Below are 21,787 nucleotides of genomic sequence, written 5' to 3'. Positions count from 1 at the left end.
TCAAGTTTTCCACAACTGTTCAAATGAGTCATCGTAGATTTCTTTACACTTAAGTGTGTTTTGTGGAAAGCTGAACAATGCCATTTTTTCCACATGCGCAATGGTTGCTTTGCATTAGCTATTTCAGACATCTCTTCTAAAGTTTGATAATGCTGTCCAATTGCTTATTAAACTACAAGCATAAGAGTGTTTCTTTTTATCACTTCTTTCTTAAAGTATCTATGTTTTTTTCTTCCAGGAAAATATAAAACTTTTTTTTTTTTTTGAAACTTTAAAAGTAAGTGCAGAATCAGATTAATATCTTAAAATCTTAGGAACCTTTAGTTGTCTTAAAATATTTAATAGACTAAATCCAAAGTTTATACTTAATATTTAATTATCTTCCCTTTCTTGATTTAATCTCCTTGTTTAGCTTAACTTATTCCGTTTATTCAAGGCTACCCCACACAGGAATCAAATGGTTCAGTTCTAATGCCCTAAATCCCTTATCCCCATCTTTCTTTCTGAGTCCGCTCCTGTCTGGAACATCCTTTCCTCTTGAAATCCTTTCCATTCCTTAAGGTTCAAATCACCTTCTTCATGTAAGTTGTCTCATCACCAAAACATGATATGAATTGTCACCCTCCCAAACTGTTGTTGTTTCTCTTTTTCTCATTATATTCCACCTGTAATTTTTTTTTTAATTTTTTATTTATTTGAGAGAGAGAGCGAGCAAGAGAGCACAAGCAGGGGGAGCAGCAGAGGGAGAGGGAGAAACAGACTCCCTGCCAAGCAGGGAGCCCTATGGGGGGCTAGATCCCAGGACCCTGAAATCTGACCTGAGCCGGAGGCAGACGCCTAACCAACTGAGTCACCAGGTGCCCTCCACCTGTAATTTGTATAGATGCTCTGCCTTCAAATTAAATTCAACAAATATTTTTCCGAAAAGCCCACTTATTTGTATACTAAGTTTTGTTAGAAAGGTTTTTATCTTGTCATTTTTAAAGCAAGGGTGCTATTTTAATGCACACAGGGCTAACACAATTAGGTAATGCCTCATGAAGTAAATGACCTTCAGAGATTTTAGAATGAATATTATTTGAACATCAAAATATTTAATTTGGGGTGGGCATTGTAAGCAAGAAAAAAAGATTCCAGGAAGATGGAACAGGACACAGAGGCAAGAAAGTATGGTGCCTGTTTAAGGAATATTGTGTTCTGGTTTTGCTGGGAGAGTCTGCCTTGGTGAGTCCACTTCAGCATCATCTGATTCCGTTGAAGTCCATTATTCTTCCCTCTGAATTGCCTGAAGAGCTCTGTTCCAAGTGCATACTGAGAGTGTCCAGAGCACTCTTCATTGCCAAAGGGACAGATGCAAAATTGGCTGGCCCACTGAGCCAAGTTCCTCTGTTGCAGATTCATTTGGAGTTTTTCCCTTTGCCTGTAAAGAGTTGTTCCTGTGGTGTGTGCATCTGCCTCTGATCCCATTTTGTTTGAGATTATTTAATTGTTCCACATGCTGGGAATGTTTATTTATTTACCCACCAGACACCTGCACCTCTTTGATGCTGTCATTTTGATTTGTTTATAAATAGAAAAAAGAAAATCCCATTGAGGGTGAAACACATTTTATGTCCAGTGAAAATGTTTAGCAATCACAGTAGAAAGCACATTGTTTTAATTTCACAGTCCGTTGGAAGCATTAGCTCATTAACAAACTAATTAAAAATAAAGGAAAGAGAGGTGGTTTGGGATAGAGAATATTGTTTTCTCTAGTCAGCATGCATTAGCAGAGCTCATAGATCTTTAACTGTTAAGCACATATCAGATCTCTGCTTAACCTCCTTGGGCACCTGACTCTATTAGGTTTGTACTTCTCTCTCTCCCTTCTGTGTCACAGGAAATAAAATAGTTTCCCTGATTGGAGGTGATGGGGTCAGTTTCATATTTCAGGTTAGTTTTGTGTCTTGAAAATTGAAGGGAATGATAGAAAAAAAAATGCATTCTTTACCGCTTGTCCTCCTTCTTTAAACGTTTCATAAGTGTTTACTAGGTGTGAGCCATAAGCAAGGTGTAGCATCTGACTCTCAAGATAGCTTTTTAAAGAAACTGTTTACAGTGCAGCGTGATAATTGCAAAGATAAAGTCCTGTATATCAACACAAAGGAGTGGGAAGAGGGAAGATGGTTAGGAAAGGCTACCTGTTAAGCAGACTATTTAAGTTAGACGCTCTATATTCCTTTTATATACCACACAGAATTTATGAAAGAATGTGTATATTACATTTTTCTGTGACTACAACTCCATGAGGAGGGATTAAGGAAATAATAATAATAGCTGACATTAATTGATTGTTTCCATACTTGTCTTACGCGAATTAATTTACTGAATCTTCACAACAACCCTATAAGGCAAGTAGTGTTTCCATCACCTCCATTTTGGAGAGGAGGAATCAGAGGCTTAGAGAGGTAAGTAACTTTCCCAAAGCATCACTGAGAAATGAAGTAGCAGAACCAGAATACAAACTCAGGCAACCTGATTCTTATGCCTTTGATTTTAACCTTGTGTAATATAGAAAAAGGAGCTTCTGAAAAAGGGAGACAGAAGGCTTCAGGGACATAATATCTATCACAGTCCATTCAGGAAACAGCACACCAATAATTTAAGCAGGGGAATTTTCACATAAAGAATTATCAACAGTAAAGAGGAGATTAATTTGTAAAAGAGGCAAAGACAGCTCTAGAGAATACAGGAATAACAGACAGATATAGGGAGCCGCTACTACATTTAAAGCTAAGTGAGAGAATCTAAGGAAGAAGCCAGTTAGGAAGGGGACCTATCCTACACCAAGCTTAATATATTTACTTTATTGTAAATTTGTTGTGTCTGAGGTCCACTGGATGGAAGAAAAATTCTCTGAGACCATAGACTGGAGCTGGGAAACCACCTCCTGGGGTTCATACACAGCTCACAGAGAGGGTACCTGCTTTGCTGCAGGTAAAACTTTCTGGGGTTGTGCACCATATGTTCTCTTGCACACCACTAGCCAGGAAACTGTCAAAAAAAAAGCTCTAAACTAGGTTAGAAAAAAAAAAAAATCCTTTCCATTTGCAGTGACTTTTCAAGAGCCTACTGTTAAAGGTAACCAACAAAGCAGAAATGTTACAAGGTCCAGCTACGGTACCATAAAACAGGGCAAAAATGGGTAGATTTAGAGTTGAGACACAGGAAATAGAAGATTTTTTTTTTTTAAGATTTTACTTATTTGTCAGAGAGAGAGACAGAGAGAGGGAACACAGCAGGGGAAGTGAGACAGGAATCAGGCCTCCTGTTGAACAGGGAGCCTGATGCAGGGCTCAATCCCAGGACCCCAGGATCATGACCCGAGCCAAAGGCAGACGCTTAGACTGAGCCACCCAGGTGCCCCTAGAACTGAAGATTTTTAATCATGTAAAAACATGGTGTCCAGGGCACCTGGGTGGCTCAGTTGCTTAAGCAACTGCCTTCAGCTCAGGTCATGATCCCAGAGTCCCAGGATGGAGTCCCATGTCAGGCTCCCCGCTCAGCGAGGGGCCTGCTTCTCTCTCTGACCCTCTCCCCTCTCATGCTGTCTCTCGTGCTCTCTCTCTCAAATAAATAAAACTTTAAAAAAATATATGGTGTCCAGTCATATGCTATTCAAAATAAAGCAATGATACTTTATAAAAAATTAATGACATAAGAGAAAGCCTTGGATTTACCCTAATGCCTGGATTGATATGTTCTCTCTTTCCACACACATGCACACACACACACACACACACACACACTTCAATTATCAAATTATTTCAAACAAATCTTGTGTGCCCATTACTTAATGGTAACAAGAAGTACATGCTTTGTTTTTCTTTTGGGAAATTTAGCAATGGAAGCATCTCCTCACCAATTTAAGGGTTTGCAGAAAAAGAATGTAATCCTTGTAAAATATCCCTCCATTTTCCTTTTTGTTTTTATTTTCTTTTTCCACATCTAGGATATTTTTTTTTTTTTTTTTAAGAGAGAGAGTGTGTGCACGAGTTAGGGGGTAGGGGGGCAAAAGGAGAGGGAGAGAGAATTTTAAGCAGGCTCCATGACCAGTGCGGAGTCCAACGCTGGGCTCCATCTAATGACCCTGAAATCATGACCTGAGTTGAAATCAAAAGTTGGACACTTAACCCACTGAGCCACCCAGGCGCCTCTAGGAGAATTTTTTTATTATTAATCTTAAAGTTTGAATTAGATTTAAGTATTGTCCCTCCCATATCACAATGTGAATGTTCTAAATTGGAATTCTGAGGCTGAGACATTCTTTTGTATTTATGTACATGTTGTCCTGTACTCTGTTAAGAGTGGGGATCATAGGGCACCTGGGTGGCTCAGTCGTTAAGCGTCTGCCTTCGGCTCACGTCATGGTCCCAGGGACCTGGAATCGAGCCCCGCATCGGGCTCCGCGCTCTGCGGGAAGCCTGCTTCTCCCTCTCCCACTCCCCCTGCTTGTGTTCCCTCTCTTGCTGTGTCTCTCTCTGTCAACTAAATAAATAAAATCTTAAAAAAAAAAAAAAAGAGTGGGCATCATAGGTTGTCTTTTTTCCCCTTAAGCCAATCTAGACAGGCTAAAAATATTTTAAAATATATTGTGACTTGTTCTTATCTACTCCCTAGAACCTTAATATCTCCCTGATGATAACCCCAGACTCTAAAGGAACACATTTGAAAAAGGAAAAGAAGCAAAAAGACACAACAACACACTTCATTTCTATTATAATTGATGACTTAGTCTTTTCTTAGCAAGAGTCCAGTCTTTGAAATTAGAAAAGCCTTTAGGTTTGTTTGTAATTCTGAAGAATGTCATTGACCTTTTCTATTTTGTGGGGGGAAAAGCCCTGTAAGAAAAGTATGCTATATCAGCAAGTTGGAAGATAGAAAACCTAATTATTATGTCATGGTCTATATTCACTACAGAGAGAATAGGAAGAATATGAATTTAATTATCCAAAAAATATCCATTAATTGTTTTGTTTTATTTTTTTTAATTTTATTTTATTATGTTATGTTAGTCACCATACAATACATCATTAGTTTTTGGTGTAGTGATCCACGATTCATTGTTTTCATATATCACCCAGTGTTCCATGTAGTACGTGCCCTCCTTAATACCCATCACCAGGCTAACCCATCCCCCACCCCCATCCCCTCTAACACCCTCAATTTGTTTCTCAGAGTCTCTAGTCTCTCATGGTTTGTCTCTCCCTCCGATTCCCCCCCTTCATTTTTCCCTTCCTTCTCCTAATGTCCTCCATGCTATTCCTTATGTTCCACAAATAAGTGAAACCATATGATAATTGGATATTATTTCACTTAGCATAATCTCCTCAAGTCCCATCCATGTTGATGCAAAAGTTGGGTATTCATCCTTTCTGATGGCTGAGTAATATTCCATTGTATATGTGGAGCACATCTTCTTTATCCATTCATCTGTTGAAGGGCATCCTGGCTCTTTCCACAGTTGGGCTATTGCAGACATTGCTGCTATGAACGTTGGGGTGCATATGGCCCTTCTTTTCACTACATCTGTGTCTTTGGGGTAAATACCCAGTAGTGCAATTGCTGGGTCATAGGGTAGCTCTATTTTTAAATTTTTGAGGCACCTCCACACTGTTTTCCAAAGTAGCTGTACCAACTTGCATTCCCACCAACAGTGTAAGAGGGTTCTCCTTTCTCCACATCCTCTCCAACATTTGTTGTTTCTTGCCTTGTCAATTTTTGCCATTCTAACTGGTATAAGGTGGTATCTCAATGTGGTTTCGATTTGAATTTCCCTGATGGCTAATGATGTTGAACATTTTTTCATGTGTCTGTTAGCCATTTGTATGTCTTCTTTTGAGAAGTGTCTGTTCATGTCTTCTGCCCGTTTTTTGACTTGATTATTTGGTTTTTGGGTGTTGAGTTTGAGAAGTTCTTTATAGATCTTGGATACCAGCTCTTTATCTGTAGTGTCATTTGCAAATATCTTCTCCCATTCTGTGGGTTGCCTTTTTGTTTTGTTGACTGTTTCCTTTGTTGTGCAGAAGCTTTTTATCTTGATGAAGTCCCAGAAGTTCATTTTTGCTTTTGTTTCACTAGCTTTTGGAGATGTATCTTGAAAGAAGTTGCTATGGCCGATGTCGAAGAGGCTACTGCCTATGTTCTCCTGTAGGATTTTGATGTATTCCTATCTCACATTGAGGTCTTTCATCCACTTTGAGTTTATCTTTGTGTATGGTGTTAGAAAATGGTCGAGTTTCATTCTTCTGTATGTAGCTGTCCCAATTTTCCCAGCACCATTTATTGAAGAGACTATCTTTTTTCCATTGCATATTGTTTCCTGCTTTGTCGAAGATTAGTTGACCAGAGAGTTGAGGGTCCACATCTGGGCTCTCTATTCTGTTCCATTGGTCTATATGACTGTTTTTGTGCCAGTACTATGCTGTCTTCGTGATCACTGCTTTGTAATATAGCTTGAAATCAGGCAACTTGATACCCCCAGCTTTGTTTTTCTTTTTCAACATTTCCTTTGCAATTCGGGGTCTTTTCTGATTCCATACAAATTTTAGGATTGTTTGTTCCAGCACTTTGAAAAATGTTATTGGTATTTTGATCAGGATGGCATTGAAGGTATAGATTGCTCTGGGTAGCATAGACATTTTAACAATGTTTATTCTTCCGATCCCTGAGCATGGAATGTTTTTCCATCTTTTTGTGTCTTCTTCAATTTCTTTCATAAGCGTTCTGTAGTTCCTAGAGTATAGATCCTTTACCTCTTTGGTTAAGTTATTCCGAGGTATCTTATGGTTTTCGGTGCTATTGTAAATGGAAACGTTTCTTTAATTTCTCTTTCTACAGTTGCATTGATATGTATAAGAAAGCAACTGATTTCTGTGCATTGATTTTGTATCCTGCCACATTACTGAATTGCTGGATGAGTTCTAGTAATTTGGGGGTGGAGTCTTTTGGGTTTTCCACATAAAGTATCATGTCATCTGTGAAGAGAGAGAGTTTGACTTCTTCTTTGCCAATTTGAATACCTTTTATTTCTTTTTGTTGTCTGATTGCTGTTGCTAGGACTTCTAGTACTATGTTGAACAATAGTGGCGAGAGTGGGCATCCTTGACGTGTTCCTGATCTTAAGGGAAAGGCTCTCAGCTTTTCCCCATTGAGGGTGATATTCGCTGTGGGTTTTTCATAGATGGATTTTATGAACTTGAGGAATGTTCCCTCTATCCCTATACTCTGAAGAGTTTTAATCAGGAAAGGATGCTGTATTTTGTCAAATGCTTTCTCTACATCAATTGAGAGGACCATATGGTTCTTCTGTCTCCTTTTATTAATGTGTTCTATCACATTGATTGATTTGCGAATGTTGAACCACCCTTGCATCCCGGGGATAAATCCCACTTGGTCGTGGTGGATGATCCTTTTAATGTATTGTTGGATCCTATTAGCTAGGATTTTATTGAGAATTTTGGAATCCATATTTATCAGGGATAAAGGTCTGAAATTCTCCTTTTTGATACGGTCTTTGCCTGGTTTGAGGATTAAGGTTATGCTGGCCTCATACAATGAGTCCGGAAGCTTTCCTTCTGTTTCTATTTTTTGAAACAGCTTCAGTAGAATAGGTATTATTTCTTCTTTGAATGTTTGGTAGAATTCCCCAGGGAATCCATCAGTCCCTGGACTCTGTTTTTTGGGAGGTGTTTGATCACTGCTTCAATCTTGTTAATGGCTATTGGCCTATTCAGGTTGTCGATTTCTTCCTGTTTCGGTCTTGGGAGTTTATAGATTTCCAGGAAGGCATCCATTTCATCTAAGTTGCTCAATTTATTGGCATATAGTTGTTGATAATAATTTCTAATAATTGTTTCTATTTCCTTGGTGTTAGTCGTGATCTCTCCCCTTTCATTCATAATTTTATTAATTTGGGTCCTTTCTCTTTTCTTTTGGATGAGTCTGGCCAGTGGTTTAGCAATCTTATTCTTTCAAAGAACCAGCTTCTAGTTTCATTGATCTGATCCACTGTATTTCTGGTTTCTAATTCAATGATCTCTGCTCTAATCTTAATTATTTTTCTTCTAATGTGTGGCTTAGGCATCATTTGTTGCTTTTTCTCTAGTTCTTTAAGGTGTAAAGTTAGTTGGTGAATTCAGGATTTTTGTATTTTTTTGAGTGATGCTTGAATGGCTATGTATTTCCCCCTGAGGACTGCCTTTGCAGTATCCCATAGGTTTTGGACTGATGTGTTTTCGTTCTTATTGGTTTCCATGAGTTGTTTAAGTTCTTTGATTTCCTGGTTGACCCAAACATTCTTGAGCAGAGTGGTCTTTAGCTTCCAAGTGTTTGAGTTTTTGCCAAATTTTTTCTTGTGATTGAGTTACAGTTTTAAAGCATTGTGGTCTGAGAATATGCAGGGAATAATCTCAATCTTTTGGTATCGGTTGAGACCTGATTTGTGACCCAGTATATGGTCTATTCTGGAGAAAGTTCCATGTGCGCTCGAGAAGAATGAGTATTCTGTTGTTTTAGGGTGGAATGTTCTGTATATATCTATGATGTCCATCTGGTCCAGTGTGTCATTCAAAGCTCTTGTTTCTTTGTTGATTTTCTGCTTAGATGATCTGTCCATTGCTGAGAGTGGAGTATTGAGGTCTCCTACAATTAACATATTGTTATCTGTATGACTCTTTATTTTGGTTAGCAGTTGGCTTATGTAGATGGTTGCTCCCATGTTGGGGACATAGATATTTACAATTGTTAGATCTTCTTGTTGGATAGACCCTTTAAGAATGATATAGTGTCCTTCTGTGTCTCTTATTACAGACTTTAGTTTAAAATCTAATTTGTCTGATATAAGAATTGCTACCCCAGCTTTCTTTTGAGGTCCGTTGGCATGGAAGATGGATCTCCATCCCTTCACTTTGAGTCTGGATGTATCTTTAGGTTCAGAATGAGTCTCTTGTAGACAGCATATGGATGGGTCCTGTCTTTTCATCCAAACCCTGTGCCGTTTTATGGAGGCATTTAGGCCGTTCATGTTGAGAGTGATTGTTGAAAGATATAAAATTATTGTCATCATGTTGCCTGTGAAGACGTTGTTTTTATAGATTGTCCCTGTAAATTTCTGTTGTATATCACTCTTCGGGTCTTTCTCCTTTTATAGAACCCCCCTTAATATTTCTTGCAGGGACGGCTTAGTGGTCACATATTCTTTCAGTTTCTGCCGGTCTTGGAAGCTCTGCATCTCTCCATCCATTCTAAAAGACAGCCTTGCCAGATAAAGTATTCTTGGCTGTATGTTCTTCTCATTTAGTACCCTGAATATGTCTTGCCAGCCCTTTCTGGCTTGCCAGGTCTCTGTGGATAGGTCTGACGTTATTCTGATGTTCTTCCCTCTGTACCTAAGGAATCTCTTCCCCCTAACTGCCCTTAAGATGGTTTCCTTGGTTCTAAGATTTGCAAGTTTTACTGTTGTTACATGCCAGGGCATTGGCTTGTTTTCCTTGATCTTGGGAGGGGTCCTCTCTGCCTCTAGGACATGAATGTTTGTTTCATTCCCCATATTGGGGAAGTCCTCAGCTACGATTTGCTCAAATATATCTTCTAGTCCTCTCTCTCTCTTCACCACCTCAGGGATCCCAAAAATTCTACATTGGAACGTTTCATGGTGTCACTTATTTCTCTGATTCTATTTTCATGGATTTTGAGTTGTTTTTCCCCCCCCGGCCTCCTCTTTTCCCCTCTTGTCTATTAATTGGTCTTCTAGATCACTAATTCGTTCTTCTGCCTCGCTTACCCTAGCTGTTAGATTATCTAGATTGGATTGGATCTCATTGATAGCATTTTTAAGTTCTGCCAATTAAGCTTTCATATCCACCTTTAGAGACTCTATGTTGCCATTAATCGATTTCTCCATTCTAGCTATCGTCTTCACAATTGCTAGCCTGAATTCCATCTCTGACATCTTGGTTATATCTGAATCCATTTGTAAATCTGTGGCATAAGTCATAGTCTCTGAGTCTTTCCTATTTGGGGGGTTCCTTCTCCTAGTCATTCCATTGAGGGGTGGTTGAGGGAATGTATAGAGTCCAAATTATTGACCACAACCCAAGCAAGGTGCATCTGTTTTATAGGGACCTTAGGGTTGCTGGCCTCTTTTTCTCCCAGCCTGTCTTCTGGGGGAAGGGCCTGCCGTGCTGTTACTCAGGAAACCCTGTTTGGGCAGAGTTGTCCTGCCCCACTGTGGTGGGGATGGGTCAGTGAAAACCGGTTTTTTGGGGCTCTTGTTCTCTGGCAGCTTTCCACTTCTCTTCCGAGAGTCAGAGCAGAAGAGACCTTTTCCAACCCTCTGCCTCAGAGTTGAGAGATTGCAGTCTGTTCTTCAGTGAGCTCTCCAGGCCACACTATTTCCGTTTCTGTCTGTGCTGATATAAACTGCAGCATCCTGGGTTGTGCACCCCTCAGCAGTGCTCCCAGTCCTCGCCTCCAGGTCGGGGCACGTCTCTGCCCTTTGTGCTTCTAAAACCGCCAGCTGCCCCCAGTTCACATGTGTGGGCCCACCACTCTGGTTTCCATCTAGAGTCCTTTCCCCGCCTCTACCGGTCTGCAAGTCTGTGCCCCAAAAACAGTGGTGGGAGGCTGTCACTCACTGGTGGTGTAGGATCCCTACAGCTTGGCTCCCTCCCCCTTCCGTTTATCCTCCGATATCTGCCCGCAGAATCACGGCTCCCCGCTTTGTACCTCGAAACCAACTGCCTGGGATATTCTGTTTGTAGTGATCCAGATCTGTCTTCTTACATCTCAGGCTGATTTCGTGGGTGTTTAGAGTGGTCTGGTAGTAATCCAGCTCAATCCCGGGACCAGTTGGAATAGGGTGCCCTACGCCTCTGCCATCTTTTCCAGGTTCCTCAATTGTTTTGTTTTAAATTTCTGGAGACATCTAACATTTTCAAAGAAGAAATGGCTGGAACTAATCCATGTTAAGTCTTTTCTAGCTCAATTTCTATGATTCTCGCACAGTGATGGGTTAGAGAAATTTTTCAAATAAGAAGATAATACAACCTAGTTGTATTTCAGTTCCTAAATACTATGCAAGATTTGGGACCCTGAAGAAACATATCTTTGATATTAATTTTAATATCTTTATTATGATATAGAAGGAAATTAATAAAATAGTACAAAATATTTTTCTGTTGTTGTTTTGGAAATCGAAGAATATGGCTTTTTTTTTTCCAGTATCAAAAATGCTACTGTGCAGAAACAGAACTGTACTTTGATATTCAACAGTTTTCTCCAAATTTAGAAATTTAGTGCACTAAATATATCATAAACTTTTTTAAGTCTTTTTTAGCCAATGCATAAGCACTTAGTTTAAGTTCAGTGTGTTATTTGATAATGAGAGCAAACTTTTGGAATAAAGACTATACAGTACATTTTTCAGAGGAAGGAATTACACTTCAGAGAGATTAAATAAATTGCTTAAGTTTGCTTAGATCACAATTTGTTGTTACTATTCAAACCTAGGATGATTGATTCCAAATCTTATAGTCTTCTCACTATACCAAATTGGCTTTCAAAGTCTGCATTTTAAAAAATGTCTTGAACATGTATTCCATGAAGATAAAAGAAAAATTTTGGTATATAGTCTCAAAATCCCTAAGAAGTAAATTATCAACTTCTCTAAGAGTGTATCAAAGCATTCACTAAAAGATAGAATGTTTTCAGGGGCCCTGTAATGTCCTACCTTATGACAATAGCAATTGTTGCAAAGGACAGAGTGTTTCTAATGAATTACATCACCAAGAAGCAGCATATTACGAGATTTAATCCTCACTCCATTATTCCTTATATTTCAAAACCCAGAAATATATTTTAAAATAACAGTGAAAATTCTTAATGTTCAGTAATCTGTACTTGCAATCAACATGTTTAATTTAATTAATTAATTCTTTGGTCTGCCTCTTGAATATTTTTCTAGTGTTATCTAAACATATTTTATAAAAATCAGGTCAGACATGAGGTTGTATAACAAACAAGCTCTGTTTAAGAAAGATTGTATTTTCTATTTAATCAACTGTGTTGTATCTGGGAAATATTTATCTTCAAATTCATCTATTGTTAAGATGGACATATCTTCTGCCTTACGTGGTTAGTTTGGTAAAAGTCTGGAATCTCAGTTCAACAGATTCTAATTCCATTATTTATCTTTGGTGTGCCATGACCCTTCCCTTGTCAGATCTCGCTATTCAAATTCACGCTCAGTTGATCTGATGAAAAAGGACTGTTTATTTAAAATGACCAGATATCCCTAAAAAGAGATAGATTTGAAATAACTGTTTGTTTCAAAGAACAGCATGGATATTGGTCTGAGGCTATTCTTACCAAGTAAAAACACATAGTCTTAGAGATGGTTATCTCTAGGATTCAGAATACCATGTGGAGTTATTCCTTCTTAGCAAGAGGTTACATCATATTCAACAGAAAACTTTCATGGATTTTGCAAATATATATATAAAAAAATTATTTGTTCAGATACCTTTTTCCATGCTTTAACCTTGATATCTACTACACAGTTTTACTCTTTTGCTCTTGGACCTCTCTTAGAGCTCCTAAAACACCACATATCTTTTAATGTAATAATTAATGATCTAGAAATGATTAGTGCCTAGTTTTAATTCAGGACTTAGAAAATGCACAGTGAATAATATATAAATTTTAAATAATGATAAGTTTTAGAAAACTGTTTTAGAATTCTAGGTCTAGAGTGCTGAAACATTTAAAAATGAAAACTATTGAAATACAAATATTAAATATATTAGCATTTACAAATAATTTCTTATGTTTCATACTTACTAAAGAAATGTGTCATATATATCCAGATAAAAATATACTAGTCACTTATTTATTTTGGATGAAAATGTAAGAAACTCAAAATACCTAAGAAAAATACCTAAGAAAATGGCATACACAAAATTGAAAAATAAAATAGCATAGGTAAATAATCTAAAATATCAGGAAATTGAAGTTCAATTCCCACACTTATTAAGATAAAGTTTATTTTAATTGGTATAATTTATACATAATTTAAAAAATATATTAGTTGTTACAGCTTGATGAATTGTCTCAAAGGGAACATGCCTGTATAATTGCTACTTAAGTTAGGAAGTAGAATTTTACCAGTATTCCAGAGGTCCCCTCATGCCTGTTCAAATGACTACTCATTTCCCCAACGGTGACTGCTATCCTGATTTCTAATAGCGTAAATTATTTTCACCTATTTTTAATATTTGCAATAGAATCTCACATTGCATATATTCTGTATCTTTTTCACTGAACATTATATGTATTTTTCACTAGTATGATGTAAATGAGACCCATCCATATGCTCCTACTCCTTTTCATTGCTAATTTTCACTAATGTATAACTATATTCTATTTATTAGTGCTGTATAAAAACAAAAAACAAATCAGTTACATAAAGCAGTGATTTTATTGTTTATTCTCATTGATTCTGTGTGGGATAGGAATGTGGACTGGTCACAATAAGGAATTTATTTCTACTCCATGAATGTTTGGGGCCTCAACAGGGAATACATGAAGGTTGGGGGTGATTCAGTGGCTGGGGCGGGAGCCATTTGGAGACTCCTTCACACATATCCATCCAGCAGTTGATGCTGGTTGCGAGCTAGGACTGCCACTGGAAAGTTGGCTGAAACATTACATGCCCTCTCTCTGTGCAGTCTAGTTGGGCTTCAGGATGGCTCAGTTCCAAGAGTGAGTATCCAGAGAAATCAAGGTAAAATCATGGCATTTAATGATTTAGCCTCAGAAATCCCATAGCATCACTTCCTCCATATTCTGTTGTTAAAGCCAGCAACAGAGAAAAAACAGGCTTAAGGGAAAGACATACAGAAAGTACCACTATATGGGAGGAATGTTTAAGGTCAAGTTTTAAGAAGGGCATATGGGATGGGAGATATTTTTGCAGCTGTCTTTGGAAAATACAATCTGCCACGCAACATATTCAAATATATGACAGTAGGATGGAAATAGAAAAGTATACATATCCATTAAACAGCTGATGGACTTTTGGGTTATTTCTAGTTTGGGGCTTTTATGAACAATGTTGTTATGAGCATTCCTGTGCATGTTATATGGTGTAATATGCATGCTTTTTTATTGTGGGCATATCCTAGAAAATGTATTATTGTTGGGTCAGAGAATATTTCAGGTTTGTGTTTTCAAGAAGCAGTGACTGAAACCAATATTCAGATATATTTGATTTTTTCTTAAGGAGTGCTTGTCAGGAAAACCTATAGAAAAGTGAGGGAAGCAGAATAGAGATGGGGAAAAGCCCATCTAGAATGCTATCTCAGATAAAGTCAGGCCTTCATTGGTCTCATCCATAGGAGGGTCAGAAGCATAATTCCCTTTGCAGAGTAGTCTTCCCTTCCAGACCAGGGAGCTGGCATTTTGTTATATATACATTGATCTCTATCTGTGAGCTGTTCCCTTCACTGAGTGTAGTGGGGCATCAGGGGAGTACCTCTCTACAGAGGTGTCTAGTGGGGCATCAGGGAGTACAGAAGTGTCTACTGTCAGCTGAGAGCAATTCTCCAATGTAAGGAGTGGTTATGAACTGATAGGAAGAAACACTCGCACTAACTGGGGGATGGCACATGAACAGACATGTAGGTGGAAATATTAACTACATTAACCACAGTGCACCCTTTGCATTTGAATCCCACCTTAGGTTCATTTCATCTATTACAGTATCTGATTCTGATTTATCAATTATCAAAAATTTTACAAGAGGAAGGTTAGTGGTATGAACCACAAGCTTCATATGTTAGTTGCTTTCAAGGTTCTGTCTGTTGCTTATCTTCTCCTTCCTCCCTTAACCATCTCAACTCCTCTCTGCCACTCCCTTGGATAGCACTGCTGGTCTAGGGGCTTGCCTGGTAGAGTGACCTAGCCCCTTATCTCTGAAGTGTTAGAGACCTTGGCTACCATACATTTATTATATCATGTTGCTATACTTGTTGATGTACAGCTAAAACTGGGCATAGGAGTAAAAAAAAAAGGTGCTTGGTGGATCACAGTGACAAACATATTCCTCTTCACCTCCATTATGTAGCAGCAGTCCTATCTCCTTATGATTATCAAGGGTAATTACCCTTACCAGTGGTAATTGCTTCTGTTGCTTTCTATTGGTAATTTCTTATTTTATTTTATTTTGTTTTGTTTTGTTTTATTTTATTATTATTTTTTGCTGGTCTACTTACTCAAAGTTAGGGACCAGGCAATATCTATAACCTTAAATTTAATGGAAATCTTACTATTTCCCGTGGCAGAAGTATTCCTTCATGAGAACCAGAATTTTCTAGCCAAGTAAAGAAAACACACGAACTCCCTGAGTCACGGGAAGTGATGGGAAATCATGCCACTACTACTTCTACTCCTTGGTTCCTTCATTATGAATTCTACTTATTGAGTCCAACATGTCATCTAATGGCTGTTGGTTTAGAGAATATAAATACAATACTGCCTTATTCTTAATGGTGTCATCAAGCTGATGTTTCAGCTGCATCTTTATAAGCCTATCCCACTACTGTAATAGGCTAGCACCTACTTGTTGGTGTGGTATGCAGAAGGACCAGTGAATCCCATGGTTATGGTTAGTACCTGCTTTGCTGTAAGGAGTCCCTTGTTCTGAAATGATGTTACATGGGATTTAATGTCGGTGAATCAGATACTCTGCGAATTCACAGATGGTGGTTTTGGATAAGGCCCTGAAGATAAGAAAGGCAAACCACCTTCTGGTATATGTGTCAATTCTGGTCAGGATTATGACTGAACTTTGTAGGATGTAAATAAGGAGTCTGATGCAATCAACTTGTAATAGATAGCTGATAACCTTCTGAGAAACATCTTCTTATTAGTGCTTCAACATTGATCTCCACTGTTGACTTGTCAAATATCCAGCAGCAGCAGTAGCTAAATTATCTTTGGTGAGAGGGATTCTATGTAGTCGGGCTCATGTGCACCTTCATCTCTGACATCATGATTATTCTATTCATCAGCTCACTTTTCCAAGCTCTAGAGTGGTCAAGCTGTGGACAGGCTGGATGATGTTCTTAACCTGCTTAACTGTTTTCCATTTTTCTTTTTTTTTTAAAGATTTTATTATTCTTTTATTTGAGAGAGAGAGACCATGAGTGGTGGGGAGGAGCAGAGGGAGAGGGACAAGTAGACTCTGAGTGCAGAGCCAGATGCAGAGCTCGATCCCATGACCCCGAGATCATGACATGAGTCGAAACCAAGAGTTGGACGCTTTAACCAACTGAGCCACCCAGGTATCCCTCCACTTTTCGTAAGTCTCTGTACATGCTTACCTTGGGCCACTTCTCTTTATATTGCCTAAAGTTCTGTCCATTGGAAGAACTTCCCTGCACCATTGTTCTGCAGGATCATCCTGAGTGTGCATGTAGTGTGGCAGCTATCTTTTTCAATTTTCGATTTTCTCTCACATATTGAGCTGATCCATCTGTGAAACAAACTCAGCCCTGCCACCATTTTCTCTCAACTGGTCATAAGGAAACTTGCAATTAGTGTTCAGGTCTTAGCTGAGGGACAGGCATTGGGGCAACAGGGCTAAGCAAAATGGAGGTTTGGACCTACGGTTTATGTAGCTTAATTGTTGTGTTCTGAACAATCTCTAGCTGAATGCTAGATGTACTATTTTTATCAGTGGCCCAGTAAAGGGGTTGAGAGTAAATGGGATAAAGTATGTGTATGTTCCTATCTGATAGATTATGTTGAGGAATTTATAATCTCATTAGAAGGGTATAAGACTCCTAATTCATCAAAATGTTACCAAAATTGGTAATCATTAGCCTTTTAATTTTAGTTCGTCTAATTGACGTTTAAAAGTATTTCTTTCTGTTTTTACTTCAGTTCTTTGTTTTATTCATCTTTTTACATTTTTATTGGTCTTTGATTCTCTTTTGCAAATACCTGTTTATGCCTCTTGATCTTTTCTTTCTAATTGCATTAACTTTTTCTTACCAATTTGTATTCTCTATGTATTCTGGATCTGGATACAGGGCATTTGTCACTTAAATGTGTTGGCAAAAATCTTCTGCCAATATGTGGCTTGCCTTTTCACTTTCTTAGTAATGTCTTTTGGTGAACAAAAGTACTTAATTTTAATTTAGTATACTTTGTCAATCATTTCCTTTCACTTGATTGTGTGCTTAAGAAATTTCTGCCTACATCAAAATCATGAAGAACTCCTTTATTATTGTTAAAAGTTTGTAAATTCTTCACTGTTTTACCATTCACGTTTAGATCTACAATCCACACAATGTCCCATGTCTTAGAGACTTTTTTTTTTAAGATTTTATTTATTTTTTGACAGAGAGAGAGACAGCTAGAGAGGGAACACAAGCAGGGGGAGTGGGAGAGGGAGAAGCAGGCTTCCCACAAAGCAGTGAGCCCAATGTGGGGCTCGATCCCAGGACTCTGGGATGCTTAATGAATGAGCCACCCAGGCATCCCTGTCTTAGAGATTTTTAAGAGAAGGCCACAACTGAAAGACTCCAGGGAGAAAAATAACCCTTAACTTTCCTTTGTTTACTTGTTGATGAATTTTTCTTCATTCTATTTTAACTTATTTTAATGACAGTATAATTCAATGATTTAGAGAACATTTCAAATTGATTATGATATATCTTAGCTATTTTCTGGTAACATCCATTGAGGAAACTTGCTGCAATAAATTAGAAATCTTCATTTCACAATAGGATGGTTTATCTGTAATAATAGACAACTCACCCATCCATGTAATATGAATCTCTTATCTCATCCTACACTCTTACATTCAGGTGTTATTATTATAATCTATGGTATCATAGTCCTCTGTGTGTTGACTATACCTATTTTCTAAACATAACAACAAAAACCCACAAAAAAACTTACTTTTTGTTGTTGTTGTTTTATAAATAAATGAATGTTCTTGTTGGAAAATCTCTATATATAACCAAGACCAACAGTGTGTTCAATGTTTCTTGATGAAGTAAAAACAAATTAACAAAAACTTATAACCCGATGTTGTAAATATTTGGAATTAGGTTTTTTTTAAGATTTTATTTATTTATTTGAGACAGAGCGAGAGTGAGAGAGAGAGAGAGCATGAGCAGGGGAGAGGAGCAGAGGGAGAGGGAGAAGCAGACTCCCCACTGAGCAGGGAGCCCAACATGGGGCTCCATCCCAGGACCCCAGGATTGTGACCTGAGCTGAAGGCAGATGCTTAACCAACTGAGCCACCCAGGAGTTAGTTTTTTTAAGGACTTGGTTTTAGATGTGACATTATTGCTTTTGTCAATTAAATACAAAAGGTTTATTAATATCAAGAGTATATAATTTCTTTTTTTTAAGATTTTATTTATTTATTTGAGAGAGAGAGAGCATGAACATGGGGGAGAGTCAGAGAAATAGGGAGAAGCAGGCTCCCTGCTGAGCAGGAAACCAGACTTGGAGCTGGATCCCAGGACCCTGGGATCATGACCTGAGCCGAAGGTAGATGCTTAACCTACTGAGCAACCCACATGCCCCAATTTCTTTGTTTTTTAAAGATTAATTTATTCATTCATTTGAGAGAGAGAGACAGAGTGCATGTGCATATGCGAGCCAGGGGAGGGGCAGAGGGAGAGAGAGAAGGAGAGAAGCAGACTCCCCGCTGAGCAGGGAGCCTGACTTGGGGCTGAATCCCATGACCCTGAGATCATGACTTGAGCCAAAATCAAGAGTTGGACATTTAACTGACTGAGCCACCCAGGTGCCCCAAGAGTATATAATTTCTTTATACTGGGGTTTATGCTTATTATGATTTTCTTTTGATTGCTATGATTTGATAGTAATTATTGGTAAATACCGGAGTCTGAGAGCTATATGTTGCAAATAGACTGGTGCATCTATGAGGATGGAGCAGGGATATTATAAAGGAGTGTCAAGGTACACAAAGTTGTTTCTAAGAAATAAATTGCTCTAACTGCTCTATTCCCTTATTCTCCACCTGCTACCTTCTTGTTTTATACCTTTTGGCCTTCTCCCCATATAGAAGTACCCAGTCAATCTCATTCCCTCAGATTTTAGATTTCCCATAGTATATACCCTCTCTTTACTTGGCAATAACCATATGTACAAATTTACCCTGACTGATTTAATCTAATGTTAGTGTATGTCTTTCTAGAATTTTGAATGGTATGTCCTTCCTGATTTTCATTCTACCATTCCTATTTCAGTGCTAAGAGAGTTCTCTACCACCACAGAATTCTGATGAAATATGACAGAATATTTTTGAGCTATTTTGCCTTTATAGAGCTATGTCCATTCTACTTACATAAGAACATGAGGAGGGGCATCTGGGTGGCTCAGTTGTTAAGCATCTGCCTTCGGCTCAGGTCATGATCCCAGGGTCCTGGGATCGAGCCCCATATCGGGCTCCCTGCTTGGTGGGAAGCCTGCTTCTCCCTCTCCCACTCCCCCTGCTTGTGTTCCCTCTCTCACTGTGTCTCTCTCTGTCAAATAAATAAAATCTTTAAAAAAAAAAAAAAAAGAACATGAGTTTTTTGCTTGGTGACATTTATTGATCTAAAGTACCTGTCACTACTTGTGACATTGCATCTCAGACTTAAGATCAGCCTGGAGCCTTGGCACAAATGGGCCTTGCCCCCTGAGAATGGTTCTGTTTCACACAGCTGCACTTCAGGCTGGTTTATCCCAGGTTGGGCCTCTCCTGCCACATAGGCTTTGAAACAGTCAAAGGAAGTGATGTTAAGATTAGGTCTTTGAACAAGTATGATTTTGAGTGAACATCTTAGCTTTCTTCAAACACGTAAAAGACTTTTACATGCAATAAACAAATATGAATCAGTTGTTGGTATTGCTAAGGAGTTGAATTTCCTTTTAAAAAATAAAACCATTTAAAAAACTAAGCTACTCATGTAAGAACAAATGTGGCATGATTCCACTTATGATATAGTGGGTGGCTCATTTGGTTAAGCATCCAACTCTTGGTTTCAACTCAGGTATGATCTCATGGGTCATGAGATCAATCCCTGTGTCAGGCTCCACACTCAGCGGGTAGTCTGCTTGAAGATCCTCTCTCTCCCTCTCCCCCTACTGCACTCTCTCTCTCTCTTTAAAATAAATAAATAAATCTTTTAAAAAAATAAAATAGTCAATCTTGTAGAAGGAAACAACAAAATACTGGTTTCAAGGGGCTGAGAGGAAGGGGAAATGGGGAGTTGCTACTCAACATGTATAAAATGTCTATTATGCAAGAAGAATATGTTCTATAAATCTGATGTACTACACTGTGCCTATAGATAACAGTACTGTATTGTGTACTTAAAAACATATTAAGAGAGTAGATCTCATATTAAGTGTTCTTAAAAAAAAAGTGGATCAAGGGGCGCCTGGGTGGCTCAGTCGTTAAGCGGCTGCCTTCGGCTCAGGTCATGATCCCAGAGTCCTGGGGTCGAGTCCCACATCGGGCTCCCTGCTCAGCGGGAAGCCTGCTTCTCCCTCTCCCACTCCCACTGCTTGTGTTCCTGCTCTCGCTGTCTCTGTCAAATAAATAAATAAAATCTTTAAAAAAAATAAAAAAATAAAAAATAAAGTGGATCAAGAGGTGCTTTAGAAGGTAGTTATGAAGTTACACATGAGTACTATTAGAAAGAAACAAATATTGACCATAAAGCTTAGCTTTTTGGCCTTTTGAAAACTTACTTGGTAAGTTCTGGGTGAAGATAGTGGATTAAAACTATACATCTCACTGTAATTTCTCCCACATCTTCACTGAAGAGTAAAGCATTTTTTTTTTTGAAATGACATAAATCCACAAAAATAGAGATAATGAAGAACAGACAACAACAAAAAACGTATTAGAGGTCAAAGAAATATAAAATTGTAGAAAAGAATTAAGATAGTTAGAAATCTATTTTAGGATAGCTAATATTCAAATAATAGGTGTTCTAGGGGAAAAAGACGTGGAAATAATTAGTGAAATACTTTTTTAAAAATAATTGCACACTGAAGGACTTTAATTTCTAGTTTGAAAGATCCCACATATCCTGAAAAAAGTGAATTAGTAATGAAACCAAAATGAGTAAGAACCAAATGACCAGCCAACAAACGAACAACAACAGAAACCCACATTAGAATGGTTTTGGACTTCTTAACAGCAACATTGCAAACAAAAAGATATAGAAACAGTATTTTCAAAGTTCTGAGAGAAAATTGTTTCAAACTTAGAGTTTTATATCCAGCCAAACCATCATTCAAATGTAGAATAATGGCATCTTCACATCTAGATGCTCTCAAAATTTTGCCATTCAAGCAATTTCCTTAGGAAGATACTAGAGAATATTGTGTACTGAAACCATGAATGAAGAAACCACTGGATATAGGAAATAGTGTGCAATTAGGAAGAATGAAAAGGAATTTCAGGATGCTGGTAGTAGGAATTTAATGATAACAGCTGTGAATCAGGTGAGGTGGATACCAGTCTACATTAGACCAGGTTAGAAAGCCCTAGGGATTTGAATTTCCCTGATGGCTAATAATGATGAACATTTTTTCATGTGTCTGTTAGCCATTTGTATATCTTCTTTGGAGAAGTGTCTGTTCATGCCTTCTGCCCATTTTTTGACTTATTTGTTTTTGGGGTGTTGAGTTTGAGAAGTTCTTTACTGCA

The sequence above is a fragment of the Phoca vitulina genome, unplaced genomic scaffold (genome assembly GCF_004348235.1).
Source record: "Phoca vitulina isolate PV1807 unplaced genomic scaffold, GSC_HSeal_1.0 scaffold16, whole genome shotgun sequence".
In the NCBI taxonomy this organism is placed as follows: domain Eukaryota; kingdom Metazoa; phylum Chordata; class Mammalia; order Carnivora; family Phocidae; genus Phoca; species Phoca vitulina.
This window is presented reverse-complemented; position numbering follows the sequence as displayed.